At 34.2% G+C, this 23109-nt stretch overlaps 1 protein-coding gene across 5 annotated transcripts in view; it reads left to right on the top strand.

Annotated features, from left to right (window-relative positions):
- Positions 1–23109, top strand: part of NOVA1 (NOVA alternative splicing regulator 1) — a 152856-nt gene that overhangs the window by 22502 nt on the left and 107245 nt on the right. The window contains exon 1 of one of the 5 annotated variants that reach the window (XM_058429889.1): positions 12158–13875. The exons of 3 other annotated variants lie outside the window; for them this stretch is intronic. The gene's annotated coding sequence lies outside the window, so the exon portion shown is untranslated. Of the gene's footprint in view, positions 1–12157; positions 13876–20125; positions 21796–23109 lie in introns of those variants that run through there. One more of the 5 variants, XM_058429887.1, reaches the window with a different exon arrangement.

Genomic DNA, 23109 nt, shown 5'->3' with positions numbered 1-23109 from the left:
ACTTATGGAAGATGATGTGAGTTTGCTAAAAGCTTTCTTGTGTATTATTTTGGAAATATCTACATTATATTTTCACATAACTGATAGAGACAGATTTTGTGTAGATTTATCTCACTGCAAAGCTCCTTTTCACCACATTGTATTATGAAGTAAAACATTTCTTTGAAAGTACTTTCCCCAATTCTTGTTTATAGAGTTCATCACATTGGGCTAGATTGTGAATGGACATTTAGTCAGTGTCAAGCAATTTGAAATTTTATTTATCTTAAATTGAATTACATACAACATTTTAAAAGGACTGTCTAAATCTGCAGTTATTACATGTTAAAACCTATATTGATGTCAAAACTCCTAAACAGTAGTACCTGTTTGCAGTTTTAAGAGAAGAATTATTTACTTATAATTTACCTAGAAGATATCCCACCATATGATTTTTTCAACGTAAAAAGACAGTATAGGCTGGGCTCAGTGGCTCACGCCTGTAATCCCAGCACTTTGGGAGGCTGAGAGGCAGGAGGATTGTGGGAGACCAGGAGTTTGAGACCAGCCTGGGCAACAGTGTGAGACTGTCTCTACAAAAAAAAAAAAATTTAAAAATTAGTGGGCATAGTGGTGTGAGCCTGTATTCCTAGCTACACTGGAGACTGTCATAGGATGATTACATGAGCCCAGGTGTTAAGGGTGCAGTGAGCTGTGATCTCACCGACGGAGCAAGACGCTGTCTGTAAAACAAACAAACAAAAAGGGTGGAGGGAGACGATTTGAATGAGTAGTCCATTAACTTAAAACATTTGAAATTATTAAAGTAAGTGTTCTATGATAACACTTTAATTTTAAGTAACCACTCATTTATGCCCCTCTATTTAAAGCGGAAACCTAAAGCTATTTGTTAATAAAATACTGTTTTACATTAAGACGTCATGGGAGAGAAGGATATATGGAGAAATTAACAGAATTAAGTTATTTTAAATTAAGTATGAATGACATTTCCAAGGTAGCAGTGAATGCTTTACTATATACACTAATAATTTTATTATTTTTCCCAATTTTATGATACTCATTTCTATTTCTGAGAATCTTTAAAAATGTGTAATCTTAGCTGGGCGCGGTGGCTCATGCCTGTAATCCCAGCACTTTGGGAGGCCGAAGCGGGTGGATCACGAGGTCAGGAGTTCAAGACCAGCCTGGACAAGATGGCGAAACCCCGTCTCTACTGAAAATACAAAAATTAGCCAGGCGTGGTGACAGGTACCTGTAATCCCAGCTGCTTGGGAGGCTGAGGCAGGAGAATCGCTTGAGCCCAGCCGGCAGAGGTTTCAGTGAGCCGAGATTGTGCCACTGCACTCGAGCCTGGGTGACAGAGGGAGACTCTGTCTCAAAAAAAAAGTGTAATTTTTGCTTTCTTGAGCTGTTAGTATTGAAGATGAAATGTAAGATCTGATGTGGCTCAGCCTTATGTTTTTATTATCTTGCACTTTGTATACTTTTGCTGTGGGGTTGCTGAGCATCCCTGGATAAAGACTAAAATCAGGCCAGTTGATTCTGATACTCAGTCTAACATATCTTTTCAATTGAGCCAGCTCTGTTGCTGTTATCATTTTATTTCTGATTAGCTTTCCATTTTGTGCCTCTTTAAACTTTTTTCATCTTTTTCAACCCAGAAACTCACCCCGACAGATTTATACTCTGTAAATGTACTTGCCTCACAGTTTATTTAGGTCATCTTTAACGACCTCCCTCAACTTCCTTTTATACTTCAAATTACAATTTAATTTCACCTTTAATCCTTGTCTACATATATAGAATGAGAATTCTCTATTCTTCTTTTTAGGAATCATTTATCCTGCTCCTCTTTATCTTTTTCAGACTCTTATCTCATTCTTTTGGATCTTTTAAATTTTTCATGAGATCTTTCTCTTTGGCTTTGTAATACTCAGTTCTTATTTTATACAAAATTACCAAAAGCTAAATCCTTTCTTTAATTCTGGTAATACCTGTGGTCACTTTCTCTCCCTTTTACATACCAACAAAATTTTTTTGAAAGGGTAGGCTACTGAGTTTCTTTTTTTTCTCAGCATTTTGTTACTCCTGGTTATCCAACTCTTTCAGAGTTCATGGTATCTTTGTTAGTTGCTTAATTAACTGAACTATCTTTTTCAGTCATGTAGCCATCATCCTCTTCTAATTTTCTAAAGCATTCAATATTAATAACTATTCTTCCTCCATTGGCTTATTTGACATTGTATGATCCAGTTTCTCTCATTATTTCTGTAACTAACTGTACTATCTCGAATATTTTTATGGATTTCTTCTGTTTCTTGAAATCATCACATAAATGTTAGGGTTACATTTGATTCTGTCCTTGGCCCCGTAGATCCCTTAGGTTTAATTACTCCCTTTATGTAGATCATGCTTAAGTCATATGTTCAGCTCAAAACTGTTTTGATCTTTTGTTTTATGTACACCTTATTATATTTAATGTATTTCAAAATAAATATGATTGTTTATACCTTATATAAAGTCTTTCTGTAAATTACCTTACCCTAAAAGTACACATAATATGTTCACATAATTTGCATGTTACTTCTTCCACAGGTATTTGGTTGTGTATCTGTATTAATTTTTTAAATGTACAGACACACACATACACACACACACACACACACACACACACACACACACCATGATTCCTATATAAGGCTGAGGTTTCAGCTTATATAATCATCCAGGAAGTCTTTGCTGATCACCTCAATCTGGTTGAGGGACCCTTCCTTTGTTCTTGTGACACATCCTATATTTTTAATGCTTCTCGTAATTACAAATCTTTTCTAACTCACTAGACTGTAAGTGCTACAAAAATTATGAAGACCATATCACCTTTATTGACATTGTACCCTTAATACTTTTATAGGGTCTTCCACATAGTAGATGCTCAATCTATATGTACTGCATATATGAATAACTGAGTAGATAAATAACTCAATGTCAAAAAATGTATTCTTTTAAATTTATAAACTTGCCTTTCTTTGTGTTTCCCGTTACAGTTATTGGCACCAGTGATTTTCAAGTTATCCAAACTGGAAAAATTGGTTAATTTTGATCTTGTTCTCTTTTTTATTTTCTGTTTATTCTATAATTGTTGCCAATTCTTGTCTGTTTTACTCACAACATGTACCTTGAATTAATCTTCCGCTTTATGTTCTTGATGTTTTCCCTAAGGTGGGTTGTTTCACTTACAACTGTACTTTGTATAGACTCTACCAGAGTAGCAGAGAATAATATTGTGGTGTATTTCATAACATCCCATTCATTTTGATTATTAAAAACAAACCTTTAGTAAAGGATAATATGATATATGAATCTCATATCTAATTTAAAGCTGTTCCCCATCTCAGCAATAGTCAGGCTTTGGGGCCTAAGAACTTGAAACTTGGAAGCTGTTGTAGTCTATGCTTTCACCTTCTTTATTTAGATTTAAGTAGGGATGCATAGATTAATTCTAAGATGTCTCTCTCCTCCCCCAGTTCTGATTCTAGGTTTAGGGACCAGATAGAAGGAAATGGGCAAAACTTTCTTTTTACTTAACTAGGCTTGTAATATTCTATTGAGTTTTGAACCTCTGTGATTTACACTGGCCGTTAGTTCCTTCTTCTATGTGACAGTTGTCCAAATGGTAGCTCTCTCATAGTTGTATGCTTTACATCTGTGATGGACTCTGCTGAGGTCTCCTGCTACACAGTTAAAACCTGATGTAAGATATTCTTAGTTAACTCTGTTGTAGTCCCTCTGTGTTCTAGCCACGTGGGTAGACAGTTTCCTGGGGTTGTTGGAGCCTCCTCACTCTTGCGGACATCTTTTTTAAGGTAGGCCCATGTGACTCATATGGTGCTAGAGGTAACTGCGTCATTGTCATGTCATGTGTTTTTCCTGTTATTTCTCTTTATTGTTTTTTGTACCCACTTAGGAACAGAGAGCATCGTTAAGTCTGATATCTAAGTATTAATATAAGCCAGAGTGAAAAGATAGTATCTTCTCGTGAGTACTCTCAGTATGTAGGAATCATGCTCTTGGATTGCAGCACCAAAAGAGACTGTCTGGCCTCAATTTTTTTTCAGTTCTTTTTAGAACGTGAGGATACTTATTTCCTCCTTGTTCTCTTTCCTGGGTCCTAGTTTCTAAATCCTAGGTAACAGGAAAAGTGTCATTAAACATCATATACATATATATGTATATATTTTAATCCATATTATTTATTTCAAAATATTTTAATCCATATTATTTAACCCGTAAACCAAAATAACACATCACCAATTATTGCTCTTCACCAGCCTTTGTAAGTGAAGTCTGTGGGTTCATAGTAAAGAGAGAACAGACTTTGTGATTCTTGCAGCTGTGTATGTATGTGGACAGTGGGTTAAACCAGAAAAAATGCTTTTCTTAGGCGTATTTATAATATATGAAAGAAACATTTCATAGAATTTTGGAAAATTAAACAAAGGGAAATAAAACTGATATACCTTAAACTTAATAGAGTAAAGGTTGGTTTGGAATACTTTATTAGGGGTGAATTATCTGTGTAATATAAAATTTGTGGCAGATTCTGCTTCAGCATATTACAGTATTATAGCAGTGCTTCATGACCTATTAAAAGATAATTCAGGAAATGATTGACCTAACAGAGTAGTTTATGTGTTGTTTTAGAAACAGTTGCCTTATCTATTGGTTTTAAATGTATGCATATATACATGTGTGTATACATTTACATATGTATACACATACAGTACACATACACATATGTATACACATACACACATACAAATGTGTTATATAGATGCTAGATAACCCTTTTTGTTTTCTCCTTAATCTGTTCACATGAGATATTCATATTGACAACTGCAATTTTGCCATTGATGGGATTTTTAATACTATAACCACAGCAGTTGAGGATAGATTACTTTGTTCAGTTGAGTTTATTTTTTTAAATTTCATAGTTTATACATTTTATTTATTTATTTATTTTCTGAGTTGGAGTCTCACTCCGTTGTCCAGGCTGGAGTGCAGTAGCGTGATCATGGCTCACTGCAACCTCCGCCTCCCGGGTTCAAGCTGTGTTCCTGACTCAGCCTCTCAAGTATCTGGGATGACAAGTGCCCACCACCATCCCTGGCTAATTTTTGTATTTTTAGTAGAGACAGGGTTTCGCCATGTTGGCCAGGCTGATCTCGACTGCCTGACCTCAGGTGATCCGCCCGCTTCTGCCTCCCAAAGTATTGGGATTACAGGCGTGAGCCACTGCATCCGGCCTTAGTTTATACTTTTATTTGAATAAGCAGATGGTTTCCTTCTATTAACTTTCTTAGCATTTACTTTTAGAGACCCTTTAAGGCAAAGAACCAGAAATGGAAGATACAAAATTATCATCTAGCAAAAGCACTGACTCCTTGTTTAAGAATGCATTGAATCAGATCTTCAAAATTATTTAGGTTTTGTTTTATTTATGATAGTGAAAGTGAAGATCATAATATAAACTAGGGAATAATATGCTGTTGAAGAAGTAAAGATTTGAAAGAATCTAGCACTGATTCTTTTCAGCTAGAAATTTGTCTTAGACTGTGCTCTCAAGTTTATAGAAGTTGAAATTGGGTGTGATTATTTGTCAGTAATGGGCCACTTTTGCTTCTTTGATTATGCCACTTTGAAGTTTTTGATAAATTGTATATATAGATCTAAGGATTACCTAATTGCTTTCTGTGGTAAACAGAATTTTCTAGATAAAGCAAATAAGATTTCAAGAAACACGTAATTTTAAAAAATTACATTGGAAACTTTTCTTAAATAACGTATCATTCACATCTACTTCTTTGTTTTTGTTAATATTTTAATGGTCTGGTTTGTTGTCAAGAAATATTTAATAAGCCACACATAAATGCATATTGTAACTCAGATTTTTAAATAATTCAAATTTGCTGCTCCTATTTAATCAAAATGTTTGTGTTTTGAGGAGGAAAATGGGAAATAAATGAATTAAAATACATTATGATATTCTATGTTCAAAATACTTGACAAGGTTCATTAATTTCAGTTATATTTTTTATATCTAGAAGTGCTGTTTGACCCTTTCTCGGATTTTTTTTACTGTAAATGTTCAAACCTCTTATGAAACGTGTTAAGAATACTTATTTTAAAATATTCTATCTGACAGTTCTGCTCTGTGTTGTTTCTGCTGGTTCTCACTCTTGCCACCATGCTTCCTTGTGTGTTTGGTGAATGTTTGTTAAGTTTTCTTAGCAATTTACCTGAGGGAATTTTTTGAATCCTGCGATAAAGGTGGTTTCCTTCAGAGTGGCTTGGCTTTGAGTTTAGTTGTCATTTATAGTTGGGAACAACTTGAAACTAAATTCTTGGCTTGAGATTATTTTAACCACCAGGTATGAATTCATGCTGAAAATCTGCTTGAAGGCAAACTTGGGGTTATGAATTCCCAGATCATTTTTTCCTGCCTTCTAAGTGTATGTTAGGAATTGTCAGAGGATCAGGGCATATTTTACTCTTACAATGACAGCATAGCTGGTTAAAGTTAGTATTTGTTGGGGATTCTCATCAGGCTGCCCACCTGGAACAGGAAGGTCAATGGACAAAAGATCAGATTACCTTGGTTTATCAAATGACTTCAAAGTAAATGTCCCATTACATGCTCTAGTTACTCTTCCAGGTTCCTGCATTTATTTAGGTTTATTAGCTTCTGGTCAGCTAACAGATGCCATTGAAGAATGTGTTTTTAATATTTTTCTCTGACATAGTTGTTTCAGGCAGGAGAATTGGCTGGGTTTCCTTGCTTATACTGTCAGACATAAAAAAGCATGTTAGGCTTTTTGTTTGTTTATAAAAATTTTCTTATTTCCCCCAGCTACCCTGGAAATAAATACATCTGTTATAACCATTTCAGAAATCAGGTACGCTGACCAAAATCATGCAGCTGATGAAAAAGTTGATCTGTACTCAGGTCTGTCTGACTCCAGAGTCCATGCTGTACATTGTATAGCACTGCCTCTATGGGGTTTAAATTCTTCGCTTATAAATACTTGAGTTCTAGGGTAGTGTTCATTTTGTATATAAATGACTGTGTATATAAAGAAATGGAATTCTAAGTTACTACCTGATAGGAATTTTGAGAAAGAAGATCTAATAACAATTACTACATTGTAAAGAGTACTTAGCAATATGTGTTAAAAACCTACTGTAAAACATTTTCTGTTTTACCTAAATCTCTCTTATTATCTTAATATATTGGCCTACCTTTTTCCAAGATCCCAGCAGTTCCCAAGATTCCCTTTTCCTTGATTTTATCCTTTATCAGTCCTATCAGTATTTTTGTTTGGTTGGGAGGTATCACACAGTAAATATCAAGAAACTCTTCAGATGTTTTAAATACAGGCAGAAATGACTGTAATATTGGTTAAGCTTTATAAAGGTACAGCAGTTCGGAGAGCTTTGTTGATAACCAAATGGAAAAACTGTTTTTTAAAAGCATAACTAGTTTATCTTGAGCAATAAAAAAGTTGCTTAAAATGTTATCAGATCGTTAGCATATTGAGATGACTTTCAGATTTAATGTATTTGAGGAAATGGAAAGTTAATGAAGCAGAAGACTAGAAATGAAATGGATGCAGAAGAATAACCATATAAAAAATGGAGGTGACATTATTGTTCTCCAGATTGGGATGCTCTAAACCACTGTCAAACTATTTAAATCAAGTAAGACAGTTGGGTACAGTGACTCATGCCTATAATTCCAGCAATTTGAGAGGTTGAGGCAGGAGGATCCCTTGAGTCCAGGAGTTCGAGACCAGCCTGCGTAACATAGCAAGACCTTGTCTCTACAAAAAAATAAACAGAATTATTTGGGTGTGGTCACGCGTGCCTGTAGTCCCAGATACTTGGGAGGCTGAGGTAGGGGAATCGTTTGAGCCCAGGAGGTCGGGGCTGCAGTGAGCCGAGATTGCGCCACTGCATTCCAGCCTGGGTGACAGAGCAAAACCCTGTCTCAAAAAAAAAAAAAAAAAAAAATTAAACAAGACACTTAAATATTATAGGATAATACATATAACAAACTATACATTTTTCTGAAGGCAGTTTTTATGAATTACAATTAAATTTGATTATACTCTACATTATTTTTATAGGATTTAAAAATTTAAACCCAAAGTATATGCTTTAATATATTGGTTTTTGGATTATAATTTGGCATCATTTTGCACAGTTTTTAGGGAAAGGTGAGTTTGATTGAAGGCAAGTGTTTTTATAGGAAATGAAAGTTATTTCTTCCATTTTCATATTTTTTATGTGCTCATCCTATGTAAAAGGTATTTCCAAGTAGTTTTGAAGATATTAACTATATTTCCAGCTTCTAGCTTTTTGCAGGGGAGGGGGAGAAAAATTGAATGTTTATCTAAGGATTGATTTCTTAAGGAAGATTTTAAAAAGTAGCATTTAGCCTTTTAAAAATGGGTAAATGCATTTATTTTTGCTGTGTTCTAACATAGTAACATGTTTTCCTTATAATGATGATTTCCGTTTTTCCACAATTTTTATTGATGGCAGAAATTGCCATTGTCAACAAGAAATGCCAAGTGAGAAAGAAGATTATGGTGGGTTCTGTTTCTTAGCATACATTATTTTACTTTTAGTTTTACAATTTTTGCATCTGTAGCCTTGGCCATATTATGGGATTTATTGCCTTATTAGTTGAGAGGTAGGCTAACAGATGATAAGGAAGATGTAGTGAAATAGTAATAATGATAATAATAATAGTTAACTAATGAACATTTACTATTTTCAAAGCCATATTCCACACATTGTGTATATGTTATTTAGTCCTTTCAAAAACTTTATGAAGAAGGATCTATTCTTTTAGACAACTGAAGCACAAAAAGTTAAATCAGTTTCCAAGGTACTCACTTATAATCATTGGAGCCAAACTAGTATTTATATATATGTATATATGTATATAAATATACTCTGTGTATGCTTGATTATTAATGGTAACTATTATTTTGATGGCAATAAATTAAAACTGGAATTTGAAGTTAGTGATAAGATAGTTTTGTTAATAGCCGTAAATAAGTATGATATTTTCTTAGAAATTGTGACTGGTGTTACGTACGATATCTTTTAGTAACCTTAAATGGTGCTTGAACTCTTTCATCATTGTATTTCTAAGATTTTGCTAAGCTGTTTTGTTATGCATTCCCTATAGCGTTTTACAGTCTTATTTTACAGCGACTCTGAAGGAATATTTCATCATTCATATAATTTTAGTATCCAAATTATATTTTCATCCCATTGTTTACCGTGAAACATACTCCTGCCTATCTTTCAATTGCATCATGTTCTCTTTCTTTCTCTTCATTTAAATACTCTTAAAACAGACGTAGACCACTTTTCTGAATCATTATATTTTTTTCTATATGAAAGCCCATTTTGTAAAGTATTTATTTAAGAACGCCATTCAGTTTGCATTCTCTTGCTTTTTTCTTTTGTCACATTTTCAGCACTAATCAAGGATTAAAGAAGATTAAAAAGAAAACAAATAAATGAGAGAATGTGGTGGTACTGGTGTTAGCTTATCCATTTGTTGGTGATTTGCTTGTATTTTATGTAATTAGTTTGATTCCACACAATATCATTTAGTCTATAGTCTGGCACAGTGCTAATGGCTAGATTACAAAAATAAGTGAACCATGGTCCATCTTTTTCTTGTCTATCAAGTTTGTTGCCACTTTTTGACTATCATATCATACCGAATTTTTTGTCTTTTTACGTGGAAGCCAAGAAATGACAGACTGCATACACAAAAAACGAAAAATGGTGAAAGAAACAAAAGGAAAGAGAGTGGTGGACTGTAGAAGTAGGGAATACACTGGGACAGCAGTGGGTACAAGAGAACAGAAGAGTCATCTGAGGGACAAGAAAGAATGTCTTTGTCACTTTGAAGGATGGGATGGGCGATTAACAGACTTCTAGGCACTGTGAGATGCCAGAAATCCATTAAGTCATAGGATAATTCCACAGGGTCTCTTTTGGGGGCTGATGATAACTCAAATACCTACCTGTATTTCAAAAAGGGTAACATTTTGTTCTTACAAAAGTGCAGGAGTATAAAAATACAGTGAGTGTAGATAGGAAGTGAAGTCAAGCAGCTATTGTGTTTTTCTTTCTGAGACGAAGACCAGCTACAAAAGTGAATTCTCTCAGCATGGTCTTTTTCAAATTTACAGGACTCCTGTTGACTTCAGTAGCTCTTAAGTTTTATCTTCTACTCTCTACACCTGTAGCTACTTTCCCACACAGAGTCATTACTGCTCATCACGGTGATGAACCAGATTCATCAAGATATGTTTGAATTGTATTCATTACATTTTAAGAAGTTAGGTATATGTGTGATACATTTTAGAAAGATTTCCATAAATGTATTTAAACTTTGGGTAGAGTACTTACAGGTTTAAGTGTGTCTGTTTATCTCACAGAAACACTGAATGAGACTTACCAGTTGGATATATTTTTACAACAAAAAAGTCCTTAACCATATTGTTTATATATTATATAGTAAAATAGGGTTGGTTATTGCTAATTTCAAAGGCTTTGAAGTGAAGTAGAACTGGGTTTGAATTTCTGTCTTGTCTCTTGCAAACTGTGAATTTTGTACAAGTTCCTTGATCTCTGTTTTACAATTTCCTGATATAAAAATGGATATTTAATTTGTCTATCACAAGGAGCAGTAACTAGTGATGGTGTATATGAAACCTTTAACAATACTGTATAATATTTAAAAACTCAGTCTCTGGAGCCTTCTGCCCCTTAGTATCCACATGAACTCCAGCAAGCTACTTAACCTGTGCTTCCATTTTTTCATGTGTAAAGTAGGGATAATAGCTGTACCCACCTCATGGGATTGTTGTGAGGACTGAATTAATACATATGTATAAAGCAATTGGAATAGTACTTGACGCATTGTAAGTGCTATTATGCTGTTAGTACCGTTAGCTACAAGTTCGTCAAATCTGAAGTACCATGGTTTGTACGATCCACAATTTTTATGAAATGGTGGAGTTATGTACGTCAGGCCCTATGAGGTCCCGAAGTGTTTTCCAAATAATTAAAGACAATATGTTGTGTTCAATAGGTTTATAATACATATAGTAGAGCGAAACACTGAAGACCATGGGTTCTGGAACTAAATTGCCAGGGTTAAAATTTCCACTCCCACTTATTAACTTGTCTTGCTGTACACACTTTATTTTCTCATCTGTAAAATGATGAAAATAATAGTGCATACATCACAGAGTTGAAGTTTATAGGTAAGACTAGAAGAAACTACTTCAGATGCAACCTGAAAACCACTAGATGAAGGCTTTTTTAGGTCTAAAGTTATTTGAGTTTTTTGGATATAAACAGAATAAATCTCTGAAAACGCTCATAAAGCCCATGCCTGGGCTTATGCTGGAGCTTATGCTGTTTCTCCAGTGCTAGATCCTCTATTTCCTGAATCTCATGCTTGCTTTTACTTTTTTTAATCCTGTTTTATAGAAATATATTTTTCAGATGCATCCTAATAAAGGAGTCATAGAAGCTTGCATACTTGAATTTGTCATCATTCTCACATTTAATTGAATATAAGCTTATGTATATAATTGTAGGCTGAAAATAATTTTGCCTCAGAATTATGAAGGTATTCTGTTCTGTTCTCTCATTTTACTATTTGTATCACTGATCCTAGGGCTATGTTGATCTGGATTTGTCTTCTGATTTTATTTTCCTTCTCTTTTTTCATTAAAAAAATTTTAAAATTGTAGTTATTCAGGGACTTGCTAAACTTTTTCTTTCATTGAATGTTTCAGTTATTTTCATTTTCTGAAAGTTGTTACTGTTTCTCTGATTTTTTACTTCCCCTGCTCCAATTATTACTGTTTTTTTTTTAACGTGACGTATTGTTCTTATTTTGTGGTTGTAACCATCAATTCTAATGTCTGTGAAGATGTTAATTGTTTTGCCTTAAGGTTGCTTCTGCTCTTTGTATTGTATTTCCTCTGAGTTTCCTTCCTTCCTTCCTTCCTTCCTTCCTTCCTTCCTTCCTTCCTTCCTTCCTTCCTTCTTTCTTTCTTTTGGTTTTAGTCTTTTGTGTTGGAGACTTTTTGTAAAAGCTTTGACTTAATGTGGTGCTACATATTTGGTTGAAAGCTGTGTGTCTGGTAGCAAGACTTGTTGCTTAGATAGCTTCATTAGTGTGATCACGCAAAAAGCTAGGGATTCTGTATGACGGTAGCTATATGTCTGTTATCTGAGTTCTTAAACTTTCACTACTGGATTTTCAGATATTCTTTCTGCATGGTGTATATCTGCCTGCCAATATTTAGGAACTGCTTCAGTCCATTTTAACCTTGTCCCTTGACTCCTCTCTGTTTTGCCTGGTAGTTGTAGTTCAGGAACATTTCTGGGTCAAGATACCTAATATTCTGAACTTCAAGGGGGAGAAGAGAATATGTAAATTAAAGTAGTAAACCTATGTGCCAAAATGTTCTCTATATAGATTTTTAGAGTTTCCCTCAGTATTCAGCGCTAACATTATCGCTGTCTTTCTGGGATTTCATTAGGCAAATTATCTTGCTGTTGATATTAGCATTTTCTGTTACCTAGTTTTCAGCTTCCTCTCTGTACAGAGTGTGTTCCTAGTTATTCTGCTTCAATTTTTCATTTTGCAAAACGATGTTGAATTTCATGTTTGCTGTTGTTTCCCTCACCCTTCTCCTTGCCTTTCTGATTTTATACTATTTTGCCATTTTAGTGATGTTTCAGAAGGGAGTGGAGTTTAATATGTGTGCTCATCTGCCATACTTAGCAGCAAAAACAACAGCTAGCTAGCATTTGTGGAGTGCCTTACTATATGCTAGGCTTTTTCTAAGTGCTTTTGTATAGATTTTCATTTGATACTCAAACCAATCCCATTAGACGCATACTACTATTATCCTTATTATACAAATGAGGAAGCAGAATAAATAACTGACCAATTTCACAGGGTTAGAAGTGATAGAAAGATTTGAATCCAGGAACTGCTTGTAGAACCTGAGGTCTTGATACTTTTACTTTATTAATACGGACCAGAAACCTACAATACATACTTCTTCAGACATCTGAGTTACTTAAACTAATATGACACCTTAAACATGACTTCCAATAAGGCAAGTCACTAGATTTTCATATAACCAAAACAAAAACCTAGTAGCTTATAAATATTCAGCATACACAAATACGTGGAAATTATAACTTATAGAGTGAAGAGTAATTTTTCTGGTAACAGAACAAAACTTTAATATAAACGATTATCACTTAACACCATTCTCCTAAATATTTTTTTACAAGAATTGGCATTTACTGACTGAACTAGGACATAGTGTTCTAACATACTAGGAATGATTAAAATCAGAAAACTAATACGTTTTAGTTGATCTTACTAGAATTTTGTTTAAAAATTTGAGAGTAGAAATATAATATTTGTTTAGAAGTATTAAATATTATAGACAAAACTTTTATTTCTTTAAGAAACATTCTAGCCAAATACTTGAAATTTAAAATATAAATTTAGTTATAATTTGTGTCATTTCACCAGTTAAAAAAAACTCTTCAATACAATTTTTTTTATAATAATACTAAGTCACCTCTATTTTGTGTAATTTTTCTATTCTCTTTCTTTAGTGTAGATAGAAACCTATTGCCTTCCTGCTGCGGATATAATTTCTGAATGTAGACGATGTGCTGTCAGCACAGTGAAGCAGGAAATTATTCTCCTGTGTCAGCTGCTGCTGTTAAAAAATAAAGAAGGTTTGTGATAGGATGCATTTCTATTATCTCTACTCACGAATCTTATATGACATGCAAATAAGTTTCAAAATCAAGAGAGTTCAAAGTATTGAGTAACAAAAGATCTAAAAATTCCAAGTGTATTTTAAAATGCTGTGCTTTTTATGTTTCAATGTTAGTAGTCCTCAAGCTTATTCAGCTTATTCAAGTAATAGAGCAGGGGTCCCCAACCCTGCTCTGGTCCGGTCTGTGGTCTGTTAAGAACTGGGCCACACAGCAGGAGGTGAGCTGTGGGGCCAGCCAGCATTACCACCTGAGCTCCGCCTCCTGTCAGATCAGCAGTGGTGTTAGATTCTCACAGGACGGAAACCCTATCATGAACTGAGCATGCGAAGGATCTAGGTTGCATACTTCTTAGGAGAATCTAACTAATGCCTGATGTTCTGAGGTATAACAGTTTCATCCCAAAACCATCCCTCCACCTTGTACCATGTTGTCTTCTGCTGTAATAGAGCATTTGGAAATTATATTCTTCAGGACCCTGGACATGTTAGTATATTAAATTCAACATTGGTTAAAGCAGCAGCAATAATAATAATAGTTATATGAAATTTACTGTGAGCCAGAGATGGTTAAAACTACATGCTTTTCATATATCAGCTGAATTAGTTCACAATAAATATATGAGGAAAAGACGGCACAAAGATTAATTTGCCCACATTGTGTGTGTATTCCTTTTTATATGTAAATGTGTATGTCTGGTATGTATATATGTTTATGTGTGTAAGTATGTGTATTTCTAGTATCTATACAATTAGAGTCAGGGATGAGATTTCCTTACATTCCATCCCCAAAGTCTGTCCTTACAACTACCGCGTTAGGCTAATAAAATTTTATACAAAATCTGATAGATTCTATTATAGTATAGGCAACTAGTGGGAGTTATCAAATATTGAAAATTAGATAAAATCTCAAAATGAGGCAATTTTATCCCTTAAGCTAATTTTTCTATTAATTGAGGAAGACTGCTGTTACTTGATTTTTATCCCCAAAAGCCTCAGGAAATTATAGAACACCACTTCAACAGTTTCTTTATGTGACATTAAAATATGACAAATCATGTTATAGACATTTTTAAAGAATATTAAAAAATTCATGTACCTTTCAGGCATCCTTAAAGTAGGGAGATAGTCTTAGAGTCATAAGTTTGGTATGTGATCTGTCTTTAAACATTATATTTTAATTGATATATCGTAGATGTACATATTTACAAATTATACAAAATGTATTAAATTACAGTAATTTATTACAATAATTTAATACAATTTAATATATTATAGTAATTTAATACATTTTGTATAATTTGTGAAGATCATATCAGTGTAATTAGGATATTCATCTCCTTAAATATTTCTTTCTTTATGCTAGAAATATTCAAACTATTCTTTCGTAATTAGTTTGAAATATACAAAAAGTTATTAAAGTCACTCTACTGATCTATCAAACACTATCAAACTGTATATTTGTACCCATTAATCAACCTTTTTATCCCTCCACTCAACCCTTCCCAGCCTCTGATAACCAGCAGTCTACTCTCTTCCTTCATGAGATCCACTGTTGTAGCTCTCACATATGAGTGAGAACATGCAATATTTGTTTTTTCTGTGCTTGGCTTATTTCACTTACCATAATGACTACCAGTTCTATCCATGTTGCTGCCAATGACAGGATTTCATTCTTTGTTATTGTTGAATAAACTTCCATGGGTATGTGGTATAGAATCTATCTTGAATATCATTCATTGATATTTGGATTTGTAAATGTCAACAGCAATTAATAATAAGAGGATCTCATATAAAAAAACCTGTCTACATCATTTTAGAATGGCATTAACCTTTACAGTTATCCCATTTTTATAAATGGTGGTTAAATAACGCTCTCAGAGTTATACTAACCAGTGTTCAATAAACGATGATGGTAAGAATAAATTCCACATTTGTTAGATTCGAAAACGGACTTTAACAATACTCTTTAATGTGGCTACCAGTATATTTTATATTTTTCTAAACTTGATTACTATTTCTCTTTTTAGGAAAGATGCATTATAGCCATTGAAATGACAAAGGAAAATTAAATAGGAACATTATATACAGTTATGATTGTACCAGGAGTATGGATGAATCTACATACTTCAGAGAAATAATTGCTACTTTTTTTTTAACTTTAAAGGGTAGAAAACTACTTCTTTTTTGTTGAAAATTTATCTCAAAGTTAATATAAAATTATCTTCTCCCTATAAGTTTTCTTTTGCATCCAAGTGAGGTGCATGATATGTAGGCAAGGAGGGGAAATTATCCTTGTGTTCTTCTAATCAAAAGTGTTCTGTTTTACTTTGCTCAAACAATATTACCTTATTCCATCCTAGTATAATTATGTAGGCTGGAGAATTTTAGAATGATATAAGTACGGTTTGAATATTTTAAAAAATATAACCTTACGTATCAATATTGTTATGTCCAAGGCATTATCTGGCTTTCTGAAGTGAAAATAGCATTTTGTTAAATGTTGCAAAATGACCTGTCTAAACCATTTTTAAAAATAACTTTCCTATATAGAAATTATACTTTTATTGAGTTTTATGTCAGTTTGTCATAGAGTATGTCATGGATTATTGACTGTTACTGAAAAAACAATATTTTTGCACTTAAATTTTTTAGTTTACTTTTATTTCCATGTAATTGTCCTAAGTCCTTTGCTTCCTGACCCTCTTAGTAGAAGAGCTACTTTTCTTTAATTAATGGACTATTTTTAGAGCAGTTTTAAGTTTACAGAAAAAATTTAGCAGAAAGTCCAAAGTGTTGCCATATGTTTCTTTTTGCCCCAACTCCCTCTGCTTCTAACAGTTTTTCTTACTATTAACAACTTGTTATTAACTACTTTGTTTAGCCATTCACCTGTGTTGAAGGACATCTTTACTTCCAAGTTTGGACAATTAATGTGGTACAGTTGTTACAATTGATGAGCCAAAAGGGAGATATTCTTATTAACTGAAGGTTGTAATGTATCTTGGGATTCATTCATTATGTTGTACATTTTTATATGTTTTTATATATATAGAAGATTTGTAAAAAGAAAATCTCCCTGTTCTTTACCTGTCCATTCCCCCTTTTTTCCCTTCGAGGCACCCTTGGTAACCACTGACATTTACTGTCTCTGTAGTTTTGCCATTTCCAGATCATCATTTAATTGGAATCATACAGTAGGCAGCCTTTTTAGATTGACCTTTTTTTTTTCATTTAACAAGATCTTCTTTGTCTTTTTATGGCATGTTAGCTCATGTCTTTTAATCGCGAAATAATATTCCATTGTATGGATGTATCACCGTTTTTTTATCCATCTACCTGTATTGTAGGACATCTTTGCTTCCATGTTTGAACAGTCATTAATAAAGCTGCTGTAAACTTTTGTGTGCAAGTTTTCGTGTAGGCATATGTTTTTAATTCATTTTTTGTAAATACCAAGGAGCATGATTGGTGTATTCTATGTTAAAAGTATGCTTAGTTTTGTAAGAAACAGTTAAACTGTCTTCCAAAATGGCTGTAGTGGGCTGAGCATGGTGGCTCACGCCTGTAATCCCAGCACTTTGGGAGGCAGAGGTTGGCAGATAGCTTGAGCTCAGGAGTCCAGGACTAGCCTGGGCATCATGGCAAAACCCCGTCTCCACAGAAAATACAAAAAAAAAAAAAAAAAAATTAGCCAGTCATGGTAGCATGTGCCTGTAGTCCTCACTACTTGGGAGGCTGAGGTGGGAGGTTCGCTTGTGACCGGGCAGATGTCGAGGCTGCCGTGAGCAGCCTGCACTCAAGCCTGGGCAACAAGGAGAGACTGTCACAAAAATCAAAATGGCTCTACTATTTTGCATTCCCACCAGCAATTTCCTTCTATTGTTCCACAACCTCACCAGCATATGGTGATGTCAGTGTTTTGGATTTTAGCCATTCTAATAGGTGTGTAATGCTATCTTATTGTTGTTTTAATTTTCACTTCCCTAAGGAGATACTATGTCCCCACAAAATTGATGTGTTAAAGTCTTAAACCCCAGTACCTCAGAATGTGACCTTATTTGGAGATGTAACCAAGTTAAGGGAAGGTTATTGTGTTAAGTTTGAATCCATTATGACTGGTATCCTTGTGAGAGGAGAAAGAGATGTGCATGCAGAGAGAATGCCATGGGAACATGGACTGCCATCTACAAGCCAAGGAGAGAGGCCTGGAAAGATACATCCTCAAAAGAAATCACCCCTGACAACACTTTATTCCCCCTTATAACCTCCAGTACTTAAGCCACCTAGTTTGTAGTACTTTGTCATAACAGTCCTAATATACATAAAATATTGAGCATCTTTTCATATGCTTTTTTGACATCATTTTATCTGTTTAATGAGGTGTCTTTTCAGACCTTTTGTCCGTATTTTCTAATTGTTGAATTGTGAGTGCTTTTTTGATATTTTGGATAGTAGTACTTTATGAGGTGTGCGTTTTTCCCTGTGGCTTACCTTTTCATTTTCTTAATAGTGTTTTCCACAGAGCAGAAGTTTTAATTTTAATGAAGTTCAGCTGATCAGTTTTGTTCTTACATGGATCTGCTTTTGGTGTATCTGAAACATCATTGTCAAGCACAAGGTCACCCTGATTTTATCCTATGTTATCTTCTAGGAGTTGTATAGTTTTATCTTTGGTGTATTTTGAGTTAATTTTTGTGAAAGATTTATGATTTGTATTTAGATTAGTTTTTTTTATTTTTTGGCATGTGGATGTCCAGTTGTTCCAGCACTATTTGCTGAAACAAACTATCATTGCTCTATTGAATTACCTCCTCTCTTTAGTGAAAAATCAGTTGACTATGTTGATGTGGGTTTGTTTCTGGGCTTTCTTTATTTCTATTCCATTGATCAAGTTGTCTGTTATTTTACCAGTACCACATTGTCTTGATTACTATCGTTTTGTAAAGTTTTGAGTTGGATAGTGTCAGTCTTCTAGCTTTGTTCTTTTCCTTTAATATTCTGGGCGTTTTGCTTTTTTTGTATAAATCTTTAGAATCAGTTAATTGATATCTGCAAAATAACTCACTGGACTTTTGATGGGTATTGCATTGCATCTATAGATCAAGTAGGGAAGATCTGACATGTTAACAGTGAGTCTTCCTCTCTGAGTACATGAAATAGGTCATTTACTTAGATCGTCTTTGATTTCTTTCATTGGAATATTGTGGTTCTTCTCACATAGATCATGAACATATTTTGTTAGTTTTATATCGAACTCTTTCTATTTTGTTGGTGTTAGAACAACCACTTTTTGCACAATTATAAGAAACATTAACATAAGTCTTAGAACTAGCCCCAATAATTGTGTGATAACAAATTGCAGTAGCAGATTAATTATTCCTGGTTGACATAAGTGATAACTGTTGTTGAATTAAATATTACTTATGCTAGAAAAGCTTAGAGGTATTTTATCACAACTTGATTGTTTTCAAGTTATATAGGTTGATATTATTAACTAACAGTGAATTAATGTGTTAGTTTGGATGAATTGAGTTTCCATGATTTTTCTTACACTTTTAAATTTACTTGTAACTGATATTTCTTTCTACATCCTGTGAGAAAGTAGAGTAGAAAAAAATGTATAAATTTAGAACTTAGTTTTGTAATTTTTGACTCACTCTTTCTCTTCAGTGTGTTGTACCTCTGAGAAGGAATGACTGATAAAATATGCGTTGAATATACATGTCATAATTTAGGATGATGAGTGATTGTTAAATGAATGAGAACATTACATGAACAGTTATAAACATCAGTGTAATAGGATTCTGTATTCTCAAAAGTGTGACATTTAAAAAGAGACAAGGCCATGCATAATTTAATCATGTAAAATACTGATACCTTAATTTATTTAAAAGGAATTGCCTGATTTTTAAGAGAATGCCCATTAAATATTAATTTAACTATTAAATGCCTGGAGAGAGCATGATTCCATTTAGGGGAAGATTCTGTTATTAAACTGTGAGCCAGAGCAAAATATTCTCTAAAATTGTATTTTGGGTTACTGCAACATGAATATTGAAAGCGTTCCTATAAAACAAGAATCCATCTAAACTCTTTTTTCTTTCTTTTTTAGTCTTTCCTTCTGTAGAGCCTTTTTGATCTACAGGCTTCTAAGTTTGGTGTCTTATTTAGGAGATATTATGTTTTAGCTTCTGTAAAACCTAGTATTATCTACAAATGCATGAAATATATTCATGTTATTTAATTGCTTAATATTACTGTTTACAAATAGACAAATATTTCTGTAGCTTTTATACGCAAGGAAAACACTAAGAAATTCTCCACAAAATAGCCATAGTTAGGTAATTGCTGGTTGTTCCTAAGAATAATAAATAAGAATGTGATAATTTAGGTATTCAGCCTAGTATTCATAGAATGTTTTAGAGAAATGAATAGTCAAAATCACTACCTCATTGGTACTAACCATTTTATAATACAGTATGAATTGGGATGGAGAATTAAGTGGGAATGGGAACGTGGAGTGGTTTTTATTTTTCTCCAGTGTGACCTTTTTTGTTTACAATTAGTCAAATCACTCTTTTTTGTTTCCTTTACTCATCTCAAGATGATGTCATAGATTTCTGAGCACTTCAGCTTAATCTGACTTTAATGTAGTAAAGTCAGTTTAACTTGAATTTTAACCTCATAGCCAACTTATAACTCAATTTCTCTTCTTTCAGTCAATATGACTTGGACTTTTCTAGGAGATTATAGAGTGTTGGAAGAGGTTGAAGTCTAGTCATTCTTTTTGCTCAATCCAGTGAGTGGAGAATGATCTGCTTTTTTTTTTTTTTTTTTTCTTATATACCTATTTCTCCTCCTGTGTGCTGATGAAGTAAGGGGAAAGGTAGAAAGGGAAAAGCCTTTCTTATGTAAGTAGCACCTTTTCTTCTTCCCTTTTTTTTCTGTTTGTGCTCCACTGCCTCACACTGACTAGTCCTCCCTCCTTCTCTCCCTCCCTCCTCCCTCCCTTCCTTCCTTCTTTCTTTTTCTTCCTTTTCTTCCTTTCTTTTTTTTTGTTTCACCCAGGCTGGAATGCAGTGGTACAGTCTTGGCTCAGTGCAGCCTCTGCCTCCCAGGTTGAAGTAATTCATCTGCCTCAGCCTCCTGAGCAGCTGGGATTACAGGTGCACACCGCCATGCCCAGCCAGTTTTTTTGTGTTTGTAGTAGAAACGGGGTTTCACCATGTAGGCCAGCCTGATATTGAACCGAGGCCTCAAGTGATCCGCCCACCTCAGCCCTGCAAAATGCTGGGATTACAGGTTTGAGCCACCTGGCCCGGCGGCCTAGTCCTCCTTCTATGAGGACGGGAGAGGAGTACTAGCTCTCTGATGAGGCACATGTACAAAACTTTGGTGGGGAGCGTGGGGGTTGTTTTTGGAGTGTCATACCAACCATTTCTGAATTGTCTTTTTCTACTCTTTCTCAGTTTCTACCTCTCCAGTATATTCACAGCCTCTGGCTGCTTGAGTCCCCATCAACTGGAGGCTCAAGTCCAGCTACTTTCACATTCACTACACTGCTTTTGCAGAGAGGGAGTCCAGTTATCTGTATCTTGTCTTCCAACTCCATGTCTTTTCTCCCTTTCTTCAAATAGGCACAGAGAAGGGAAGTGGGCATGGGATAATAAGCAAGTCTAACACACAAGCAGAGGTCCAACTGAGAGGTGAGATACCAGTCTTCCCTTCTTACTAATCTTTTAGATGAACTCTCGCTTGATTTGGACTCTCAGCAACAGCACTATTCAGCTACATTAAGGCAGTGAAGCAAACTCTGATGATTGCCTCATGATGGGGACAGGAGAAGGCACTTCTGGATAAGGAAGAACTAAGGAAGGTAAAGATGTTTAAGTTATGGAGGTGAAGTTGGCTCTCATTTGTTTAAGTCTGTCTTCCAAATATAAAATACTTGATAGATGCCTTTGTTCTTAGCCTTGGGTTCTAATTGCCAACCCCTGGGCAATGGGAAAAGTGCTACCTGATATCTCATTATGTACATTTTACCAGTCTTGCCTAGTAGTTTTATTCTTCCTAGCTGCAGTGAAGTTCATACTACAGCTGCTGTTGTAACCCTTTTAAACAGGTTATATCATTCCCTCAGTCAAAATACTGTAGTGGCTATCTAAAACAGTAAAAACAAAAAAACAAACCCAAAGTCCTTATTATGGCTTAGAAGGCCCCAGATGATCTGACTGCAGGTTAAGTTTTTGATCGCATGTTCCTATCTCAGAGCTTTGCTATCATTCTACCATCTGCCATCTGTATGTGGTATTCTAAAACCCCAGAGAGTAGACTCACTTCATTTCATTCTTCATTTAAATAATGCTACTTCCTTAGTGTTCTCTGAATACACTTAAAATAGTATATTTGTTCTCTTCCCATCACTTGCTTTATTTTTGGTTTATACACTAATTTTCATACATTAAATTGTATATTTAATAGTTTGTTATATCACTTATATTAACATGATTTTCAGGAGGGCAGGACATTGACTTCTTTGTTCAGCACTTCACCCAGTTCCTAAAATAGTTCCTGACCCATAGGAAACAATGGATTTTTTGTTGTTGAGTGAATAAATGAATTAATGAATTCTAGCTATTAGATTCAATCTTTAGAAAATATATTTGACTATCCTACATTATTTACTCTTCCAGTGTTCTACATAGTATAATTTTAATTTTTATCACTCTTTTATTATTTCTAACTGCATATTCCCATTATCATCACCCCAGTTGAATCATCCATACCTCTAATTCATTTTCTATGCTGTTAGAATTATTTTTTATAAAATACTTACTTAAATGCCACTATTGGGGTAAAACATTCGAAAATTCCTTAACATAATTGGTCCTGTGCCTATTCTGCTTCTCTCCATGGTTCTTAGACATGAACTCTATTCCACTCACATCGTTTTCATTGCAGTATTCCGAATGCTAAACTATGCTTCTCTTTACTTCTGTGCCTTTTTACATAAAACCTACTGCTATATATTTTTTACTGTGTGAATACATAAATGTAACTTCTACTATGAGAAGAGTAGAAACCACTCTTTACATTTGAGGTAGTTGGGAACCACCCGTATAGTTCTTGTATGCTATTATTTTATATGTATTAGCAAGTCTTTTTCCTCACTGAGTATCTTTAGGATTTG

Source organism: Hylobates moloch, unplaced genomic scaffold, assembly GCF_009828535.3.
Source record: "Hylobates moloch isolate HMO894 unplaced genomic scaffold, HMol_V3 SCAFFOLD_16, whole genome shotgun sequence".
NCBI lineage: Eukaryota > Metazoa > Chordata > Mammalia > Primates > Hylobatidae > Hylobates > Hylobates moloch.
Note: the sequence above shows the minus strand (reverse complement) of the source record. Positions and strands in the feature narration are given on the sequence as shown.